Source organism: Emydura macquarii, unplaced genomic scaffold (genome assembly GCF_026122565.2).
Source record: "Emydura macquarii macquarii isolate MOO-44397 ecotype Brisbane River unplaced genomic scaffold, CSIRO-AGI_Emac_v2 contig_499, whole genome shotgun sequence".
Taxonomy (NCBI): Eukaryota; Metazoa; Chordata; order Testudines; family Chelidae; genus Emydura; species Emydura macquarii.
The window spans coordinates 6,293,273-6,317,053 of record NW_027130636.1 but is presented as its reverse complement, the minus strand read 5'-3'; the positions used below and the strand labels follow the sequence as shown (position 1 = coordinate 6,317,053).

The 23,781-nt window shown below is 41.2% G+C and overlaps 1 protein-coding gene across 1 annotated transcript in view; it reads left to right on the top strand.

The window, feature by feature from the left end:
* The window catches only part of HS6ST1 (heparan sulfate 6-O-sulfotransferase 1), a 274,664-nt gene that overhangs the window by 145,533 nt on the left and 105,350 nt on the right, over window positions 1–23,781 (top strand). The gene's annotated exons all lie outside the window — the stretch shown is intronic.

Below are 23,781 nucleotides of genomic sequence, written 5' to 3'. Positions count from 1 at the left end.
TAAGCATTCCATCCCAGAAGGTCCTTTAGCATAGAAATTAGCTGACCTGTTGGCATTAAGATAGAATTACAATAGGGAAAGTGATTTTTATTAATTTGATGTGGGACATTTTGAGCTCATTGAAATCCCTAAACTTCTCACTCTTCACCTTGACATCTTAGATTTAGTCAGCTTCAAAAACTGTGTTTATAAAAGGTTTAAAATACTATCTCTCTGCCAGTGTTTGTAGTTTTGCAGTCATTTTCCTATTTTAAACCATGTTTTCCTCTCACCTGTTGTGTGAAAGAACTGCACAAACAAAGAAACTGTACACACCGGACACACAGGTTGAGAGACAGACAGGCTTTTGAGCTACACAAAGCTCTTCTTCAGGTTTGGGAAAGGTCTCACAGCTGAATCACCACACCTACCTTCATAGATCCAGTAACCACCCCAAGCATACCAAGAAATGTGTTATCTACAGCCAGGCACTCAGGTATCACAGAATATGCTCCAAGGAGAAAGTTTGGGATTTATACCTTAGCACACTCTAAACCACCTTCACCAAACAAGGACACTACACCAGAGAAGTGGATGGCATCATGGAACAGGCCACCCCAACATGCGGAGAGAACTTGCTTCAATACAGAAATAAAACCCACTCCAACTGCACACCCCTAGTTGTTGCCTACCACTCCATACTGGAATGAATATGGGTTATCATCAAATAACTACAACCCATACTCAAAGAGGACCTCATTCTGAAATAAATCCTTTCCTGATCCACCACTTCTGGCCTTCAAACAATCCCCAGCCACTCCAAGGTCATCATCAGAAGCAAGTTCCCCACAGACTAGGATACACCAACTCAGTGGCACCAGACCCTGCCAGAATAACAGATACAAAGCCTGCAGACATATCTCCACTGATATAATGATCAACAACCTCCACAATACAGCTTTCAAGATCCCTGGGTCATACATGTACCTATCGCAACATATGGTGTACCTCATCCAGTGCAGTAAATGCCCAAATAGCAACTACGTGAAACCAGACAATCACTATGCTCTCAAATGAACTCGCACAGGAAAATGATAAAAGACAAAAACACCATCACCTATGGGTGAACACTTTTTCATAAAGTGATCACTCTGTATCTGATCTATCAGTCCTCGTCCTCAAAGGAAACCTGCACAGCATGTTCAAAAGACATGCCTGGGTGCTTAAATTCATAACTTTGTTTGACACTAAAAATTATGATCTTAATAAAGACACTGGGTTTATGGATTATTATGACTATCTGTAACCCACTAGCCCCCCCTTTTTGTCCTATTACTACTGGGGTGTTAATGGGCCACTTCACTTTGAATGGACTCTTAGAATATGTGCTAACTACTTATGCTAAACTATCTGTTCAACCTTGTATTTAGCTGTGACACACTGAGGGCAGTCTACACTTAAAACACTGCATCGGCTGTAGTGCTTAAGTGAAGACACTCCTATACGGACAGGGGAGCTTCTCCTGTCGACATAACTACTGCCTCTTGTGAAGGTGGATTAACTATGTTGATGGGAGAAGCTCTCCCGCTGACATAGTGCTATGTACACCAGGGGTTAATACATGGCATCATGGAATGGGCCACCCAAGTACACCAGGAGAACCTGCTTCGTCATAGTGACGATGTGAAAAATCCACACCCTGAGCAATGTAGTTATACCAAAATAAGTCTGTAGTGTAGATGGCCTGAGTGCCTATCCCAGACCTGAAGAAGAGCTCTTCTTGAAATCTTGATGTTTCCACCAACAGAAGTTGGCTCAATAAAAGATATTACTTCACCCACCTTGTCTCTCTAACCCTCTCAGTAGGTTGTAAGTGGAATTTCATTAATGCATTGGTCTTCTGCTGCTGGGCCTCTGCACACCAGTGAATTTCGCCCAAAATCAACAGAGAAAATACAGAAAAAGTCTGTTTCTGTCTGCTCTTTCACTTACAACAATCCTAACCAGTTGTTGTATCTGAAGGTTAAAAGAGAAGTGTGTGGGTTTTTTTTAGCTGCAGTCCTTTTTAAATCTGCATGCAATTTGTCTTGCACTTGTTTTGTTGCTTTAATATTGATTACCCCCTAGAGGATAAACTAAAAACATCCTGAAAAATAAAATAACTTCTTGTATTTGCATAATTCATGTGATCTGTGGATGGTGCGATAGAGAAAAGTGAGGGAAGAGGTCCCCTTCTAATAGTACTTGATTTTAGCCAAAATGACTGGCAGGGAAATCCTGTGAGTCCAAGAGGCGCAACCTCTGTGAAAATGGTGCTTGGCCAAAATCACCAGTGTTTCCCCAATCCCTGGTGCTAATGAGGGTGACAGAAATCAGCCTTCCCTGATAGCAGGGGTAAATTTTTTTTTTCAGGGTCCACATTTCTTGGTCAAGGTATAGTCAAGGTCCAGACTCCAGAGAAAATAATACAAAAATAAAAACAATTATAATAAGTAAATAAAAAGATTTCGCTGTCCATTCAAAAGTGTCTGGCGATCTGGATTTGGCCTGTGATCAGTCTATTGCCTACCCCTGACCTATAGTTTTCATGGTTTCTCAATCTCATAAAGCAGAAGTAATAGTGCTCTATAAGCCAATAAGAATGTCTTTAATCTCAGCAGGCGCCTACTTAGAATGCACTGGGGTCTCTTTGGCCCTTTCTGCCCTATTGCTTGTAATCCTGTTTGAAACATTTTTCAAATACATACTACCAAGTACAGTTGTAACATGGTTTATGTTCCACGCTTAACATAGTTACAGAGTTACAACAATGTTCTCAAACTGTTCTAGACATGCTAGGAGGGGAATTTAGAGTATGACCTCTGCTAGATTTGTTGTTTCAAAAATAATAATTTCCCTGCCCGCAGTGGACAGCAGAACCAACTTACCTTGCAGAACCGCCCTTGGCAATTGTTTTTGAATCTAATTATAATATAGTTCTGTTCTTATCGTGTCTGGTTCTGTACTTTCTTGTCTCATTCTGCACAGAGAGGTGATTTTTCTCTCCCTAGTTAACTGTTTCATCCCTCCATATACTTTCCTTTCTGCACTTTAATACAGTTAAATAGCTGAAGGGCTAATATTAACTTCAGAGATTTAACTGTCCCAGTTTCCCTTTAATTTCCAAAGACCAGATCTTAATATTAGGAATCCACCTCTCTCTAAAACTAAGGATGAATCTTGCCAACTCTTTCTTTCACTGTTCATCTCTTCTTCCCCACCCCCACGATTGTCAGCTGATATTATGTAGTATTTCCATTCTAAACTAGCTCTCTATGCGACTTTACCTTTCACATTCACAGTTTACATGAAAGATGATATTGAATTGGAACAGCCTTCAGTTATAGGCACAGTAGAGGGGTTTTCCCTTGGGCTACTTACGTTTTTCTAAATTAAATTGAATCATATCAAATTAATTAAGGACAATCTCTCCTCAGCCTGAGCTGATCCAGCTGCCTTAATGGAAAGGCAAGTTACTTTTGTTATACCGGGAAAAAAAAGGCAAACTATTTCTTCCGTCTTATTTCCTGGCTTTCTGCCATGACATGAGCGCAGATGTTAATGACTTGGGTGGTGGTGGTATGTGCGAGTAGTTCAAGTCCCTCTGCAGTACAGTGTTCAGAAATGAAGTCCATAAAGTAAAAATTGTGGAGGTGAGTTGAACAGAGAGGACCAGCCAGATGGCAATGGGTAGTGGGATATGGGGCCATTCACATCCCTGTCACCAGTTAAAGCTGACTGGAGTTGGAAGAACTGAGAGTTATCATCTGACAGCTGTTTGGTAGCCTGTCTGAAATTTGGTGTGTGATTTCAAATGTATTCATAGGAGGCATGTCCACATCACAAAGTTCACCACCCCATTGGGAGTAATTGACCTCCTCGGGCCCCAATTGCACTGCAAAAAATGGCCAAGTTTAAACACAGTTGTAAAATGTGATTGTGACCCAATTGTTTAATGGGATCTTTCTTTCTAGGACACTGCATTTTTACCCTGGTAGATCATGGTTCATTAATGTGGTTGTAAAATGTTTTTTGCCTGCCCTCATATGGGCAAGAAAAAAAAACAAACAAAAACGGATTAGGACCAACTGTCTGTCTGTCTTTATAATAAAAATAACCTTTGACCTCATGACAGTTAAGTCAGTTGTCCCCTGAGAGGGCTAAAATGCAGTTACATCTGACCAAATGGAATTGGGCCCTTAACTGTAATTTAACCATGTCTCTGAAATATGCCTCAGCCCTGATCTCTCCAAGGCTGCAGCATGGTTCTGGGGTGTGTTTGAAGGGTGGTAATAATCCCAGTCTGTACTCCATAACTGTTTTAACCTTGTTGGGGAAAGCTGTGTGATAACCAGCTCCCCAGCACAGGTTTTTTTTAAGGTATAGTTAGGTCCCATGCTTCACAAACTGTGTTTAAATACAGTTATTTAGACTTGAAGCTCTGTGGGGCAGGGACTGTCTTTTGTTATGTCTGTGCAGTGCTTAGTTAAGTGGGGTGCTTTTAGTTGCTACCCCGGTAGCAGGGCTTTCTTTAATCTCAGCAAAGAGGCCAACACTTGAGCCTCAGCTGAACGTGGTGACTGGTAATCTCATTTGAATGGTGGCCTCTGACAGGTAGCATCCTGGCACAGAGTTGGGGCATTGTGAAGAGGTCTTATATTGTCTTTACTGAATCTGTCCTGTGGAGATAGCAGCCTATAGAGCTATCAATCCAGCACCTTCCATAACCACCTCACTTGAATTTAAAATTTAAAAGTGAATTCCTGTAAAAAGGGTAAGGTTGTTAAAAGAGAATCCTAAATAAAATGACATTTTTGGTGCTGTAGGAATAGCTTATTCTCCTTGTAAGAGTTATTGCACTTATCAGACTGGTTGATCCATCATATATTAGTTTGTGTCAGTATTATTGATAAATTGAAATCTCTTTGAAGCTTGGTGGTTTTGGAAGCTCTCACTAGGCTATCAGAGTGGAGATAATCTGCCATGATTGCAGGAGACAGGGCATTGATGTCAGGTTTTGGGTGTGACATGGAGACAGAATCCTTTGAGGTTCATTGGGCATAGCAAGGATCCACTAAGGGGGAGCGGGAGGAGTCTTTTATAAACGATCTCTTAGCTGTATATTAGGAAAATATTACTCTGCTAGGTATTTTACAGATGCATATGAAGACAGGATCAGTCAGTCTAAATAGGCAATGCTCAGATTCCACTGTGATGGACTAAGATGAAAATAGATCATGTAGCAAAGGGATGGGGGAGGGGAGTATGGGAGGTGGCTGGGATGCAGCCACAAGCAAGGATTTGACTAGTGAAAATTAGCACACAGTGTTTCCTTCCTACTGCATCCTCTTATTTTTCTCGTCTTCTATTTGAACACTTCTTTGAAGTTAGGAATCTGTCTGTATGGACCTCCTGGAACAAGTGTGTTTTAAGTAGGAAGTGATCATAAACTGCGTGGGGACTAAGGTAGAAGAGGGAAGCATCCCCATTGATAAAGTAGTCAGAAGGAAGGATTAAACTTCAACAAATCAAACCGTTCTCATTCTCCCTCTCTCCCTTCCACCCCCAACTGCTTGCTTGACCTAATAGAACAGGGTATTTTACGCAGGGCTGTATTTTTCATCTGCCATCACCACGTGTAAGGGCTATGACTTGTGCTACTTTATGGGACAAAATAAGTGTTGGTTTCTTGTTTCCAAGCTTCAACAGTTAACATCTCTTCATTAAGCCTAGAAGCCATGTCACACTTAAAAGTCGTTGCTAAACAAGAGAGGCTTTCACAGCCTAGTGGAAGTGAGATGCCTGAAGCCAGGAGGATAGTATTCTGGGAGTCCATGCAGCAACAGGGGAAGCTGCTGTGAGGAGAAGAGAATATTCCTGACAGGAACAGGAGTGTTTATGTGTAGCCTGCACTGAAGAACGGAGGAGGTTCTTGGGTCAGTAAGCAGAGTGTCATGGAGGCTCTGCAATGTGTATAAGGGCTGTCCGAGTAGGAATGCTTGAGCTAGCAGTAGGGGAGAGCTGTAAAGGGGAAAGGAAATCCAAAATCAGCAATCTGACAAAGTTCTGCTGATGAAACAGTACAGCTGTGGGCGATTTACGTGTCTTGCCAGCTGACCAGGAGGAGTGCATCCAGTCCCCCCCCAAAATCATTTTAAGTAATTCTCACACATACAGCACCAAGGATCAATTGAAATCAGGAACATGGGGATAGCACCTTAATTCAGGGAATGGTTGTAGGAAGATCTGAAATAGGATACATGATTTTTCATCAAGAAAAATAACTAACAACCCTCTCTTTTTTCCTTATGCCTTCCCATCCCACCCATTCTTTCCTGTTGCACCTCAAGATAAGACTAAACTATAGAGATACTAGCCCATGCTTCTTCAAACTTACTTCATTCATTCAGTTTTCATCCTGCTCTACTCAGCTTTTTTTATCCATACTATCATATGAAGAGGACAGAAATTTTCTGTGGGTTCTGCCTGCATGGCAACACAGATTCCTAAAGGGCAGTTTTGTTTTGTTTACTCTTCCAATAACAGCTATAACAGTTCCAGAGGGGTAGCCATGTTAGCTATAACAGTGCTTTCTTTAAAATCATTATCAGAGATTTTGAAGGTGGTAATAGGGTGCTCACAACAGTGAGGAGGAGAGAAAGGAAGACACTAGCATCTGCTACCTGTTAAGCCCATTAATTGAAAAGAAAATGCTGCTGGTGCCAGAATGAACAGCCCTGGTCCTAATGAACTTAGGGAAGCAATGGGCTGGTTTTAATTGAGAACAGCATCCCTGTCAATGGTGCCAGCAGCTAAAAACACAAATAGGTTCAAAGCATGAAGTACATGCAAGACAGCAGTGACTCTTTATTCTGGGGTTAGCGCCATCGTGCCACATTTCAAACATCCCAACATGTGGTTTTGAGGAATAATTGGATCCCAGTTATGAGCAGAGTCTATATGACCAGAGTTTAGGGTGCTGGATATTGTGAGACAGATTAACAGCCATGCCTTCCAGGCATGATTCAGGAAAAAAGCAGTACCTGCTGCCTTTGGTGGCAAGAGGAAGAGCTGAAGTGTTTTTGCCTAGGGCAGTATGGTTCCAATTAGCCTGGCTTTCATATTTGAAATGTTTTCTGCCCAGGTTGCACAGAAGTTCAGATTTCTGGTGTGTGCAGGACATTTCAACCTCAGATCCATTAATTATCCCTACTTCTCAAAATAATAAAAAAGAAATCGGTGCATTGAAATGCTCAGCAACCAGAAGGCTTTGAATAAAAAAAAGACCTTATCTTGCTTTTTTTCTGCATCAAATTTTGCCTTGTTCACGCTGGGAAAAAAATCAATTAATTTCCCCAAACCTATAATTGTGAGTTTTGTCATCTGCCCAGCCTTCTATTTTTGCTCCTAATGAGAAGCCATGGCAACTAGACCCACCCACTGTTCTCTTTTAGCCCACCTGTCTTTCAGTGCAACTGCCAGGGTCAACGACTGGGCAGTGAGTGTTGTTCATCCCATTCTGTGTGCCTGATCCACTGGAAATATGAGTCTTTTACAACCCCTAGCTCCAAGGCCTACCTCTTTATCTCAAGCTAACAGATTTCTGCTTTCTGCTTTGGAGGTCCCTGGTTCAATCCCTGCTGTTGGCCAGAATAGTAGTTGTCTCAATTCAAGGTTTTACTGCACCTCTTCCCCCTCCATGGTCTGCTCAAGGGTGCTTCTTTAGGTTGCAGACCTCCAGCTATTAATGTCCCTCTCCCTATGGACGGGAATCTAGGCTTCCGCCTTCAATTCACTAACAAGTCTGACCGTAGTCTAGCTTCTGCTGTCTCCCACAGGCGATGACAGTGGTTACCAGTGACCAGCCAGCTTTTACGGAGCACAGTACACTTATTTTAAGATAAAAACATTACAGAAAAAACATATAACAATAAACAATACATGTGTGCTTTGAAACCTTCCATTATGGAGTTGGTACACAGTCTCTAGTTCACAAAGAAACATATGATGATCATCGATATGCAAGTTTCTGAATAATCCCTTTGCCCGTAGCATCTGGCACATCTCAATATAATAGTCTTTGGATGTTTTTATGCTTCTAAGGCAGGGGTTGGCAACCTTTCAGAAGTGGCATGCTAAGTCTTCATTCATTCAGTCTAATTTAGGGTTTTGCATGCCAGTAATACATTTTAACATTTATAAGGTCTCCCCCTCTGGCCCCACCCCGCCTCTCTCCCACGTGACGTGGCCCAGCGCCCTGGCCAGGAGCCACTCCCGGCACCATCAAAAATTATACAACCCTGGCACCAAAGGCAGCGTGAGTGCCGCTCAGAATCATCTTGCATGCCACAGGTTGCTGACCCCTGTTCTAAGGTGTCTCATTTGTCACAGGAGCCATTCTGCTACATTGTGGAACTTTAATCAGAGCTGATGCTAGGGTTACAAGCCCATCTCTTTGCTCCATCTGTGACCTGTGATTTCTAAGGATGTCACCAAATTGAGTAACCAATCAAGGTTTTGGAGACTCCTGAAGCTATGGCTCTGACATGCACATTTAGCTGGGATGACAGATGGCACTTTACTCTGGGAAAAAGAAAATATTATGCATACAGTTCCACATCTCCTCCCCCCACCCTCGTCCTGCTAGTGCTGTGTGGAACTTTGGTGTGGTAACTGCTCAGGTTTGAATGCCAAAGTCCAAGATCTCCCATGAATCAGCTGACAACAAAACAAACTGCCAGGTAAGTCTTTTCAGGCAGGATTATGGTAAAAGAAAAATTCCAGGAAGTGGAGAGGGTCAAATTGTATTTATTTAATATACAAGGTTGGGAGGACTTAGAAAGCAGCCTGAGATTTCTGTCAGAGGTTTCTTCAGCCAAATGACTTGTGATGGATTTCATTCTGGTTTGCATCCAGTGTGTGTAACACCCAGGCTATGTCTACACTGCAGCACTAATTCGAATTAGCTTAATTAGAATTACAGAAAGTGATTTATAGAAAGCGCTGCAAACTGTCCACACTACAGTGTTTGTGCTGGTTTCTTGTGTCCACACTGGCCAGCCTTAATTCGAATTAGAAAGCAGTGCAATGTGGGAAGCTATCCCACAGTGCAACTAACCATAGAGGCTGTTGTGACGAGTGTCATCATCCCAGGATGAAGCGCTGCTTCCCCCACCCTCTTCCCACATCCCCAAACAAACAGGAAAAGGATTTTCATGCTGTTTTTTTACTCCCCCGATTGCCATTGCTGCAGGCACATGGAGCCAGCTGAACTATGCTCTCATTTTGACCGTGACAAATACATCGCAGCTTATCCTGGATTACTTGAGAACTGTATGCTGTTTGCCTTTTATGTTCCCCCTATCACCCCCTGTATATTGTTTGCCTTTGATTTTGATTCTGCAGGTGTCTGTAGAACATAAGATAAATAACAATGGAGTCAGTTAGTATATTAATACAGTGATAGAAATGTTTCCATTTCACTGATGGAAAGCATAATATAATGTATCCACATGAGGCACTGTGAATAAACTCTTAAGAAAGTATCAATTTCCATGATTGGCCACTGAAACAATGTAGCAAAGAATTTCCTCTCACTGCTGGCATTTAAAACGCATTCACCATGCGGGGAGTGGGGTGGGTGGTGAAATCTTTCAAACCCTTAAAGAGACAAACTGCAAAGGGCTTGTTGTGTGTGGGGGGGCAGGTGAGGGTGCTCGCAGCTTGGATTTTAAACCCATTCACCGCAGGAAATGAAGATTTAAATCTTCCCCGGGGCTGCTTTGGGGGAGGGTACTGAAATGGGGCATCATGGGATACAGTCTGGAGGCCAATTAATTCGAATTAAGTCCCATTGCGTCCACACTCACACTAATGCGAATTAACTGATGCTCTTCAGGTGCTAATCCGCTTGCAGAGGTGGTTTTATTAATTCGATTTTAAAGGCTCCTTAATTTGAATTAACAACGTGCAAGTGTAGACGCAGGAGTAATTCGAATTAAGGGACTTTAATTTGAAGTAAGCCACCGGTGTAGACCAGGCCTCAGATTGCTCTTCTGCAGTCCGCAGTGATTTGAGCATGTTTATCAGAGGTTTCCACTCACTTGTTGGTATGGGCCTACCTGTGGTATTGGACATGGCTTTACATTTTATTGCATCAATTGAATGTTTGCTTTGGTTTATCACGCACCCCATGTACACATTTTAAACCTTCTCAGCAGTAGTATTAATTGTACATCGGTTGGCTTCCCTATGCTTCTCGTGTTGCCCAACTTGTGTGGAGATACAGCCTGAGACTCATTTTGATTTGTTTACTCACTTCTTCTGCATTACATCAGTGTGATTGGCCTCCACTTTCATACTTTACATATTCAGGTGATATGCGTCTGTCACTTCCTACAGATCTCAAGACAGCTTTCTGAGCTCTGTGATTGATCTTCAGGTACTGAAGCTTGAAAATACAGTTAGTGTTCTCCAACAGGGTACTGATAGCAGAGTTATGGAGCACTTTTCCATTCCCCGCTTCACTTGCCATCTCTCCAGTGGAGCTCCTGGCATCTCTTTGGATGGTAATCCTTTTCTGTCGTCTCCTGAAATGGATCGGGCTCTGCTGTCTTTTTGAGACTCCCCAATTGTGAAGATCACATTTTGCCAACTCAGGAAGCTCTGAGTTGCCGTTCTCAGATGCCATGAGTCTTGTATATTCTTTTATCATGCCCAGTCTGTAATGCTTTCTTCATTTGTTAGCATTTGTGGTTTACATGCTGATCTCTACTTCTGGAATGCTTACTTGGGTCTGATCTACACCAAAAAGTTAGATCGGCATACTTACCTCAAACCCTGGAATGACGTAGCTCTGCCAATGGAACCCGCAGGATAGGAACGGCTATGTCCATGGAGAAGGGCTTCTATCAACCCAGCTAACTTCATTCAGGGACGTGGTGTCCCTACACCCACAGGAAAAGCTCCTTCCGTCTGTTGGGGTAGACTGCATCTACACTATGGGGCTGTGTGTGTAATTATGCCAATGTAGCCATGCCAGTAGAGTCTCTGTAGTGTAGACATACTTTTGGAGCAGGAATCACTAAGCACAATGCCAGCACTGAAATAACATCCTTGATCTCTATTCAAGCTGCAGATTGACTTGTATACTTTGCTCAGCAAGAGCCAAATCCTGATATTTATAGTGGGAGGAAGTGTGGTCTACTGAATAGAGCACTGAAGTGAGAGTCAAGTGATTGGGGTTCTGTCCTAGCTCTGCCATTGACTTGCTCTCTGATCTTGTAAGTCACTTCTCCACCCTGTGTCTCTATTTCCCTTCCCATCCTTTGTTTTGCCTATTTAGATTATGGCAGTGACTTCAGGGCAGTGTGAGTGTGAGAGAGAGAAAATATATACAGTATCTAGCACAGTGGAGCCTTGATAGCAGTTGGGGATTTATACACTACGGTAATATAAATAATGGTAATCCTGAGGTGCTGAATGTCTGCTGTTCCTGTTGATTTCAATGAGACTTGCAGTCGCTCAGCACCTCTTAAGACTTGGCCTACATCATTAGCCCATGTTCGCCCAAATGCATTGTTTCCTTCAGTTCTGGGGATATCTTGCATTAAGGCAGCATCACATGATTCTGAATGAGTTAAAAAAACCCTCATAGTTTTGGTAGCACATTTATTCACGTGCCCCACTCAGTGCCCAGACTGGTGCATGCTGCAGGAGTGTTGTCATTGCTAGAGAACTGTTTGGCTGAATTAGAACATTGCACCCCAAAACAGACTTTCAACACAAGGCAGTACTCACCTCATACTGCTTTCAGGCAGTGTAGTGTAGGGGACATCCCTGGGTACATGAGGTGAGCCTACACTGATCTGCTATTGGTAAAGAACCAGCAGGTAACTGGGCATTCCCATACACTGCTCCCTGAATCGTTCTTGTAAGCTTTTAATGCTTTGATTCTGTCTGTGGTATTTTCCTTGGAGTGAAGCACTCTGGGATGCTCACAGGGAAGGGTGCTGGAAAGAGTGGAAGTGATTGATTAAATAATTAAATTAATTAAAATGAAATTAGCACCTCTGGCAACACCGACTTTTAATTTTCAGCATTATCTAAATTAGCTCCCTAAACACACAACCATTGACAGGCTTTAAAGTGAGAAAAAAAGTAAGCATGGACACTGACTGATGGAGAAATTTCCTTTCTTTATAAGTATATGTATTCCTTATATTCCTTCTTTATCTGTAAAATAAAGGTTAATTCACAGGAGGCAGTGTGATCTGTGGATAGGGCAAAGGACTAGTACTCAAAGACTGGAGTTCTATTCCTTGCTTTGCCACTGACCTGCTGGGTGACCGTGGGGAAGTCACGTCACCAATCTGTGCCTCAGTTTCCCCTCCCAGTCTTTGTCTTGTCTAATTAGAATGGAAGCTCTTTGGGAGAGGGAGTGTCTCTTACTCTATACAGTGGCTAGCACAGTGAGGCCCTGAACTCAGTTCTGAAATCAACATAATTTAAAAAATATTCTGCATCCTTTCAAGCTATGATTGACATTCTAGAGGGCAACATTGCAAGGCATATCAGTTTTGTGTGTGGTAAGTTGGACTGGACAGCATCGTCCCTTTCAATTGTATTCTGTTTATTTCTAGTTGACCTAAAGCAACAGTCTCTTTTAAGACAGGCCCTGATGCTGAATTGAAAATCTGCTAGTCCATAATCATTTGGTATGTTGCAACAAGAGCAGGGCAGCCCCTTTGTTGACTGTGCTTGTTTTTCTTCTCTTCCCCAGGGCAAAACCACACCCTTCTGCTCCTCTTCCCTTCCCCAGCTAATACACCTGAGTTATTTGTTCAGACTCACTGAATTAAATGACTATAACCCCATCACCAGCACTGCCAAATCTCCCAGCCCTGCAGTGTGCTTTTTAATGGAGTTCTCAGAAAGTGAATTCTTTCTGTTTGGGGCACAGACAGACAATAGACTTTCTGCACTCTCCTCAAGGGGACAAGCTTGTCAGTTGCATTGTCACAGACAATAATTACCCCTGCTTTATTCGCTGTCTGTCTGTCTGTCTTCAGAGAAGTCAATTAGGGCTATTGATACAGACAAACTATTCTTACCAAGTTAAGGACTCTTTCACTGCTTTTCCCGTGCCCCTCAGGCCTCCAATGGCTTCTTTTTGTTTACAGAATGTGTGGAACTAAAATTCAGACAGCCTTGGAGACAGTGCTCCGTTAAAGAGGATACTTTCATTGTGTAGACATTTTTCTGGAGTTATGTTGAAGTGAAGTGGGAGAAGTGGGGCTTCTAGCACAGAGACTCCCTATCTATAGTTTAAAATGCATGATGGGGCAAGTGGGGAAATCTTCCTACCTTTAGATAGCTTGTTGAAAGGTCTGTGCTGGTAAATAAGGGCAAGTCTACACTACAAAATTAAGTTGACCTAATTTATGTCAGCATACAGTCACCTCAGTAATCACATCGCTTGTGCATATCTACCCTACACTCCTTGTGTTTGTGGTGCATGTCCTTGCCAGGAGCGCTTGTATCAATTGCATTGTCTATGTGGGGCATTGTGGGATGGCTCCTGAAAGCCTGTAGCAGTCAAAATAAGGAACATCAACATTGACTCCATGCCTCTCGTGGAGATGGAGTTAAGAAGTCAGCATAGTGGGGCAGTTATGTCAGCAGGAGAGAAATTGTAGTGTATACACTTATATAGTTAAGTTGACGCAAGGCAGCTTGTAGTGCAGGCCAGGCCTAAGTGTCAAGTCTCTCCCAGGGATGAACTCTAAACACAGAGGAAGAGCTCTCTCTCTATGATGAAAACAGCTTTTTCTGCCAGACTGCTTTGTCTAATGTTCACTAAAATGACCAAGACAAATAGATATGCTAAACCATTTTCTTTTTGAGGATATTGCTGATCTAAAATATACTCAGGAAGGAAAGTATTTTTTGCCAGGCTTTTACTTAATTGTGAGCTTAGAGAGACATCCTTCCCTGCTTCATAGTCTTTGCTGGTTTTGACTGGTCATGTACTGAGACAATACAGTGCCCTGTCTGACAGTAGCCTTTCCTAGCTGAGGACCTAACCAGAGTTAGCCCAAACTTTAGTGCGTCTCCATCATGGCATAATTCTAAAGCATCTGTGATCCAGTGTATGGAATCTAGTTTTTGAGGAGACATTGGGCCAGATCGTCACCTCAGAGTTACGTTGAGAGTCTGGGCCAATTGCTACAAGACCAAGTGCTATTTATATTGTAACCTGCTGCTCGAATGTGCCTGAATCAACTGTCCCTATTCTCAATTAACTGTTTGTTTTCTTTTCTGTTTTTCTGCTGCTCTTGGATCTTCTCGTCGGCCCTTTTCCATGTGCTGAAATGTATAGGTAAGTCTCAACTCTGTTTCTTTCGTGTTTCTTCCCCTTTGCCTGTCATGTTCAAGTGAGTTCTGCTGAGCGCATTGTACTGAAGCTTATGAACTTGAACTCTGCCCAGACTATTTTTTTTAATCAAGCTGATTGCAGAAAAGGGACGAGAGACTTTTTGTTTCCAAATGTTTTAAATGATAAGATAATTTTAATTTAGAAGTCATGGGAGCCTGCTGCCTTCTGCCACATTGGAGATATGTGGAGAGAAGCGAATTGATGCTCCGCACAGTGGTGGCTCAAAATCTTAAGTGAGGCATTTGAGGTCTTAGTGGCTGCACATGAGCATATTGATTTTGAACAGCGCTGAAAGTGCCCCAAAACCCTCCACTATGGTGGTTCTATAAACTGCACTGAAATCCTTGATGTCCCTTGCAGTTGCCTTGGAGCTCCCTGGTAGTAGGAGCACCTTGCTATTTGGGGAAATGCAGCAGGTGTCAAATAGTTCTTTCCTTGGGAAGATCAACAGTCTGGCGACACTGAGTTATTTTCATGTCAGTTGCACGCAGCATTCACAAGTGCTTACGCATCTGTTTTGTTTCCCACTTTTTTTTGATGGGAGTGGTGCTCCAAAGGCGCTCTCACTGCTACCTTCATATCACTTGCTCACAGTTCCACTGTGACTATTAGTCACAATTGCTTAAAAGGTGGATTCCATCTCCTTTTATCTTGTTTTAGTTAAAATATCTGGCTAACAAAATGTTGTAAAACAGCACAATAGTCCAAACTTTTAAAACTTCTGGTTTTAACAGCTCGTTAGCCACTGAAGTGAACAATTGTGCAAAGGTTAAATACACATGTAAAATGCATTTATGTAAACTCTCATTACATTGTGTGTGTTAGTTTTTAAAAGCTCACAGATTAACAAAATACAATCAGTGCATCACAGAAAGCATGTTACAGGTCCAAGTATCCCAGCTATAATTTTGTAATGGCAGGATTTGTATAGATTCGTGGTATAGGAGGTGAGAAAGGGGGAAGTAGTCTTAGATTAAAAACTACATTATACTGGTGTTGTGGTACATATCAGCAACATAAAAATACAGGATGTTGTAACTGTCCTCAAAACGAGCATTACAAAGGCAGGAAATTCAGGGCTTAAATTAAACTAAAGAAATGTAGACATTATAATCTGAAGATGCAGAGTTAAGGTACCTAAGTAACCCCAACTCTGCCCTCTAGTGACCACCTCTCATTGCTTCATTCCCCAGCTTCTCCTTCTGGCCATGTGGTTCATCAAGGCTCCCTTTCTCTGTACTGTGCTAGAGTGCAAACAAACAACAGGCATGGGTTTTATATGGATTCACTTTATGGAGCACATTTAGAATTATTCCAGCGTAATCAAATTAATTCATTTGGGTTATCTAATGAATTTGTAACCATTGCTGCATGCTTCAGAGTAAGTCTGCCCCCACAAAACTGGGAGGCCTTATTTAGTTTGAGTATGCCTCATAGAGCTCTCTGAGGGATCTTGCTGTAGGTTTGCTGCTTTCCTTTTCTGCTGGTTGTCAAATGGTCAGTGAAAGCTGTTTCCTTTTTTCCCTAATTTCTATGGAACGGTTGATTTCTTTATATCTACGTCTTGTTGGTTACAAATTACTTATGTAGCATCAGAAGTGAATCTCATTGGAATATCCTCCAGTGGACCTTTTCCATGCAGCAGTGGTGTTATGAACCCTAGTTTAGTCATACCATGCTAATAGTTATCAAGCCCAAAGGCCATGTGAACAGCTGGCTTTAGCTGCTAAGCCAACCATGCCATTACTTTTTCTTATAAAAAGTAATAGTTTTGTAATAACTTATTTCAGACCCACCTATTGCCCGGACACTTTATATATTTCTTGTTACAAATTGTAGCATTGCAAACCTGGTTAAAGGCAGTTCAGTAAGTCTCTAAAGACTGGCCGATAGGAGAATCACTTGATGATTACCTGTTCTGTTCATTCCCTCTGAAACATCTGGCATTGGCCACTGTCGGAAGACAGGATACTGGCCTAAATGGACCATTGATCTGACCTAGTATGGCCGTTCTTATGTTCTCAATGGTAAAGTGGAATTTCCAGTATAAGAACTTCTGAGAGAGTGGAAGAATTGGGCAAGTAAAGTCAGAAATCTGTCTCACCTCTACTTCTCTACAGGAGTCTTATCTCACACTGGCTTTGCCTTCCCTCTGTCAGGTCACAGAGGTGATGGCTGATTTACATAGCACTTCCTGAAAAAATATTTTTTTCTTTCTTTCAATTTGATTCTTCTTGAAAATGAAAGGCCAGTGTTTCAGATGGAGTAGTTTAGAGACTTACTCTTGTAAAGGCAAGTTTCACTTAATGATGTGTGCAGGAAGGCTCCCTCAGGAAATCAAAAAAGAGAAAGATGAATTCTTTGGGTATAGGAGAGGTGAGGTAATGTTAATGGTACCATACTTCCCCCTTACAAAACACACACACACACTGAAATCTGAGGAGGTAATCCATTAGAAAGAAAAAGCCAAATTCTAGCTGACATTTCAATTCAAATTCATTATGTCAAGTTCTATAATGAGATATGAACTATTTTTTGTCCAGCTTGGCCTAATGTGCTGCTCAAAGGGCTTCCAGAATTCTGTGTGCTATTTTTGGCAAATTGTGCCTTTGGGATCTTATTCAACCCCTGTCATATACAATAATTGTTCTATTTGGAAGGGAAAGTCCACATTTTTAGGAAAAATGTGTACACTTTCCCCATTCTACCTCACCAAAAATACACTTGCTCTTCCATATTTTTAAGGATTTTAAAGATGTCTCCCTCTCTGTCTTCGTCTTCATTTGTCCCTCTTCAGGCTTCAGAAGCTGGCTTCTTCACCCAATTCATGTGAAGCCAAATTTAATTGAAACAAACTTTCCTATTACTCTGTAAGGTAGTACTCTATGCAATAGAGGGACTGTAGTCTCTCAGATGTGTAAAAGCCACAGATGCCGAGAGACACTGGGGTGGAGGTGGAGAGATTGATGCAGGAATTAAGTCAGATTTAGCAAGATGAGCTGAGCAGGAACTGTCTGAATTCTGTGGATCTGAGTTAAATTTAGCATAACAGACAGGGACGCAGTGGATCAAAGGTGTTTACTCCCTTTTAGTTATTTAACTTTTCATTTTTTCCTTTTGCTCTAAGTAATTCTAGTTCCATTTCCCCCCCCCCCCAATTCCTCCCCCCCCCCCCCCCAGCATCTTACTTTATTGAGTTTTTCAGTGCATTAGCTATAGTAATATCAGAATACCAGAGCAAATATCATCTGTCTTGGTTTCAAGCCATATCAAAAGGTACTGACATCTCTTTGAAGCGAAATACTTGACTTGCCAGCTCAGATGCTAAACCCTGTGTGTTAAATACTTCAAAAAAAATTAGTTCATAACTTTTCACATGAAAATTTATTTAGAGTTGCAGGGTTCTTTATATTCCCTTGTATATGTCTGATGATAAACCTGGTTGATGATAAACTTGAAAGATAAACTGAACAGTCTGAGAGTTGTCATCTGATTTTTAGCATAGCTAGTTTAAGTTTCTGGGTAGATCCAAGGTAGTAAGGGGAAAGAATATGACAATTAAGGAGAAATATCAGACTCTTCACTTCCTAGTTTCTTCCCTCCTCCCCCCCCCCCCCCCCATTTACTCAAAAGCCATATATAAAGTGCTGCATACAACATTCTCTACTGATTTGGGGGATGATCAGTCATGCTATCTTAACACTTTCTAACTTATTTCTTTTAGTATGGAGTTGTATTCAAAATACACCCCTGTATGTTAGTGGAACCCAAATAATTTTTCTCTCCCTCAAAAAACAACTTCACTGTGATTGGAATTATAATTTCTATGTTCACTAATTCAGGCTGAGATTTTAAAAAATGCCAAAGGGTTTTAAACACACGGTTCGCATTAAATTAATGCAAACTGAGTATCCAGAGCCTTTGAGTCTTTGAAAATCTCTGCATATAACAATTTGGGACTTTAATTTTGCTTCACTAGAAACCACATGTTGTTATATCAGAGGAGTTAACTATAAGTGGATTCTACTATATTCTATCTCAATTCCTCAGGATTTATGTGTCTAGCGCCTTATAAGTTTGAGGTGACAATATATCATTAATAGGTTTTCTTCTGAGCATAGTCCAGTGTGCTTATCTGCTGATATTTATCCTAAATTCAGAGTGCTGAAACGTGGTGAGTGGTCTGTAAGAGAGAGAGACATTTCTGCAACGGTTATGCTCTAAGTCTCAATACAGCAGAATATTGCTTTGTGCACCAACTGACTGAACTGGCATATTTTTACTTGAAGATGTCATTCATCTCAGTGTTAAAAGTAGTGGATTTCTCCCTGACATCTTGGTTCTATATAAGATTCTTGTTATGAGCAGCTGAAGAATTCTGCTTTTAGTCACTAGAAATGAAAATAAAATTGCCAGCATTTGTCTCCTTAGAAAACAAACTATGTAGAAGTTACCTTTCTTCCTCTTTTTGTTTTTAAAGAAGATGAATGGGTCATAAGCCTCCTTATGGCTTCTTAGGACTGAAAGACACACATGGGTCAGGTTTATTGCTTTTTAATATTAGGGAGGGTATTTTATTGTAAAAAAAAAAAAAAAGAAACCCTTTAAATTAATGGTTCCTATTATTTTCAGGCAACTTGCACCCATTGGAACAATCAAAAAATAAAAAGAGGGGGGAAAAACAATAACATGATGATATACAGTACTTGCAGGAAAGCTGAGGCAGTGTATCTCTCGTTTCTCTGCAGCTGTACCATGAATTCAAATGATACAGGAATTGGAGAACTGATTTCTATTTCTGTTTCAGACTACTGCCCCTTCCTTTCCCCCTTCCTCATAGGGAAATCTTGGAGTCTTTCTGTTGACTTCCTTGTGCTTTGGATCAGGCCCCTGATGACTGTAGGTTAGACAGTCTTCCTTCTAAATAAGTTTTTTTTTTCTCTGTGGTAAATAAATTGTAGTCTTTTTTTAAATAAAATGTAACACTGGGGAAAATATGTGAGGGACAGAAACATGGGAGACTGAGGCCATAAAATGGAGAACTGCTGTTCCTTATTAGCAGAAAGAGAGACAGAGAACTTATTCTCCCCACTTCTTACTGCTTTCTTCCAGTGTTCACTGTGTCTACAAACTGCAGGGGAAAAAACTACACACACACACACACACACACACACACACACACACACACGAGCAAACAGCCGAGCAGTTTGTGTAGCTTGAAAAGCGGGCGGAGAGGGAGATTATTAAATCTGTTGAACAGATGCTTAAATAAACAGAATAAGCTTTCTTTATAAGCCTATTTCCCTTAGGAGCTGAGTGGCTCAATACAGCTCCAGAGACACTGAGCGAATCACCCCTCCAATTTTGCCTGTACCACAAGGTGGTTAGCTGGGGGACTTTGGTCCATCCATCTTGATAATGTAGTAGCGGGAGGGCAGGAGGAAGGTTGCAGACATCTCTGCCCTCTGAATGTTTTGGAATATGTTTGGAAAAATAGCATGGTGGTTTTTGCTTTATAATTACATAACACAAATGCTTTATTAGATAAAATGAAAATTGTGATGCTGCAAAGTAGTGTCTTGCTAGTGTAATTAAGTACTGCAACAGCTCTAGTTTGTTACATTTTTCCAGGCTGCTGCCCTACTTTAGTTCAGTGCTTGTAGCCTTTGCAAAGACTAGCACTCTCAGTCCCCCATGCTGGAGACCAGTGCATACTGCACAGTAGCCTGGAGCGAGGGGGGGGGGGGGAATCTTTTTGCTCTGTCCCCTGAGTTATCTTGTTGCTTCTCCAAAGTGAGGCTGCTCTGTTTCCACAGACCTCTTGTGAGAAGTTTTCACACCAGAGAAAGTGCAAGCCAAATAAAGCTGCCTAGTTATAGATTAACTATGTGGTTCTACTCTTCCTCCACCAGCACTTTGTGGTGAAGATAATGTCATGCAAAGCCTTGAAAGCTCAACCCCTTCAGGGTTTCATACTGTCTCGGAGGGCCCAATTTAAAAATAAAGCACTGGCCCATCAGCCGAAACCCCAGGATATCCCAGTGCTAAGGTAACTTTGTCTTTGGGAATATTTATTTTGTGAACCAAAAGTGCTGCCTACAAACCAGATTAAACCTAAGTGGATGCAGGACTGGACAACAAACAGCACTGAGGTTACCATGCTGTTATTTCTCAGGACTAAAAGACATTGCCCTGGGTAAAGAAGAAGGGAAAGGATGTAGTTCATCCTGTTTTCTTCCTCCTCATTTCTCCCCACGTCCCAAACTCAACAAAAGGAGATTTAAGGCTCACTTTAGGTCTGAGAAAATTAAATGTATCCAGGGACAAAAATACAAAATGGAAACCCCTCAGACTTCCATCAGTGAATTTGATAGTCCTTAATGCCAGATGAAAGAGCAATGGATCTAAATGACAATGGCTTACCTCCCAGAGAGAAACATGCCGAATCAGAATATCCTTTCCATTTTAAATTGAAATTATCCACATTCTCTACTTTTGTGATCCTGAAGGTAGTCACTGAAATCAAGAAGCTCCTGGCAGCATAATCCAGGCTAGAAGAGAAAATCCACATCTGATTATATGTAAACTGTTCCTTGTAATGATGGAATTTTCTTTCACAAATTGATGTTCCCAGTCTAAATTAGGGCCATCAAATGGATATTTGTTCGTGCAACTGATTCAATACTTTGTTCAACTGCTTATAGTATTTCTTCTAAAACACTGATGACTGGCAAGAATCCTCTTCAGATTTAGGACTAAGCTGTCTCAGCAAGTACACAAGCAAAATTATTATACACAAATGTGCACTTCACCAGTACTGGAATGCAGTCTCCCAAAATTGCAAATAGCTGATCCCACTGGGCAGCCAAATAGTGGCCCATCTTTCCCCTGTCACTTTCTCTTGCTCAAAAAACATAACAAGAGAGTCTGAAGTTTGCACCCAGACTTGTTGGCAGCTTAAGAAATGTACAAAACAGAACTGAGGAGCAATATAAACCATCCACATTAAAATCAAGGGCCTCATTACACCAGCATAATTCCATTGACTTCAAGTGAGTTACACTGGTGTAAATCTGTTGTAACACAATGGAGAATCACACACATTGCTTTTTGATGTCTTTAGCACATGCATTTTCCCTCTAGGGATCATGACTCCTAGGGGGTGCCAAGCAGGTGTCAGGAGGTCACTCGCAGCCTACCCTTTTCATACTGCTGAACGAAAGGAGATGTGCAGCTGTTTAGGAAATGTTGAGAGCCACTGCTCTGAGCACTAATCCATTATTACAGTTCTCACACTGATCAGATTCTAACAACATGTGCTTTTTCAATCATGTGATCCTCTAGTCTCTTGTAAAGCCTCCTTTTCTCTTCCTATTACTGCCATCATAATCAGGCAAATAAAACCAAGCCATGTTTCTACAATTTTCATAGCCCTGTACGCAAGAAGATAGTAATTTGACCTGGTTTTCCTTGCTCCGAACTCAGGATCACCTTCTCTTGTCTCACCCCAGCACTGGGTGTGATCCTCTTTTCTGAAGTGTTTACTGCCTTGGGGTAGATGGCTTGTCTTCCAGGTCTAATGTGAATTAATAAAAAGATGAGTGCTCTCTACCTTTCAAATAGTGGCTCTTTTTTAATGAAGAATGAACTAGCCCTCATCAGGATCCTTAAAAGCAAACATGATTGGCAATGCTGTGAGTCATTATGGTTCTAGTTAGCTGTATTCTATAGTGGTTAGGTCTATAAGAAAAGACTGAAAGTGTGAAAATGAGTGAAACCATCCAGTGAGTTACTTTGTTGAATTTTACTGTATGTGTTGCAGTTCCATGGAGGCTAGTAATTATAAGCTTCCCAGGTGAAACAGAGAGGAATAAAGATAATCTGGAAGATACAGAAGTCCATTCACTGCAGAGTGAGATTTAATATGTGGTCTGAAATGGTTCTAGTATCCATTACCACACTTCATAGACTAGTACAATTGACTGATATTAAAATAAATTGTTGGGCTTTTTAAAAAGGAAGGAAAGCCTGATTAGCTAAAATCACCAACACCTTTTCAATGTTGCCAGCAGTTTCTGTTTTGCAGGGAATTTCTGTTTAATGACTTAGTTAAGACACTATTGAATGTGAGTGCAAACTGCTTTGCCTGTGGCATTTATGTCTGCAATTTTTTGTATACTTTTATTGAACCTTGACTTTTTCTATGATAAGGTCAAATAGTTTCTTGCATCTAACCTGTTCTGTTCTCCTGGGCAACTCCAAACTTAAGCATGTTATAGAGATGATCTAAGCAGGTCTAAGTCTCATCTATTTTATTTCAGCATTTATTTAGTAGAAGGCAGTAGCAGAGTCAGCTAACAGCATATTTGTCTGGGGTCTGGCTGCAAAGTTTAAATCAGGCTACATTTACAGTGCCTCTAAAGCAGAACTGGATTTTATTCAGATCACCATTTTGACCTTATGAGAATAGCTATATGTTCACTGAAAGTATGAGCGTTTCCTCTTTAAAAATTACAAATCAGTGATAACCAAAAATGTAGCTGACAAAAAGAGAGAGAGAATTATTAAACTTATTTCCTGTGGTTGATTGGATGAAAGATTCTCCACTTTGTACTGAATCTCTCTCTGTTCTTTGAGGTGCAAAACTGTTGCACTGGTACTCTCACTAGCAAAACCAGGATAACACCAATCAGAGTTGCAGCACCTCTTTCAAAATTATAAATGTTAATTGCCATACAGCATTGCTGTGAGACTTGTGTTGTCTTGATTAGGTGGCAGAAGCTTGCAGTCAGGTCAGTGCCTCATTCAAGACTCCAAAACAAGTCTCTGTCCAGAGTTTCAGCCAATAAGGGTTGAGCAGTGACGTGGGAAGGAATAAAGGGAATGAGAAGCTGAAATAGACAAAACTTATGTTTGGGAGGATCCCTCCTTTAAAAATCAAGTCACTGTGCATTTTTGTTTCCTAAATAATTTAATCAACTTTCCAGCTCAAACTAAGAAGGTAACAGATAAGAAAAAACATTTCTTCCTGAATGTCTCTTGAATTGGTCATTAAAGAAGTGCAGGTTTTCTCTTTTATTTGAGATGTGATTGAACTGAGCTGGGGGAATGGTAGAATATAAAGGTCAAAGATACAGTTCCAACTCGCTCTTGCTGTTAGAATCAACTGCCAGTGAAATAAGGTGCAACTGTCATGGAAATCATAATGTCTACTTGAGAGAGAGAGAATCTGACTTATGGGGTTTTGGCCCTTCTATTTGGCGTAGGGTAATGTTTACATTGGACACACATTTTCTACAATTTCCTTGCCCATTGTTAGAATGGAG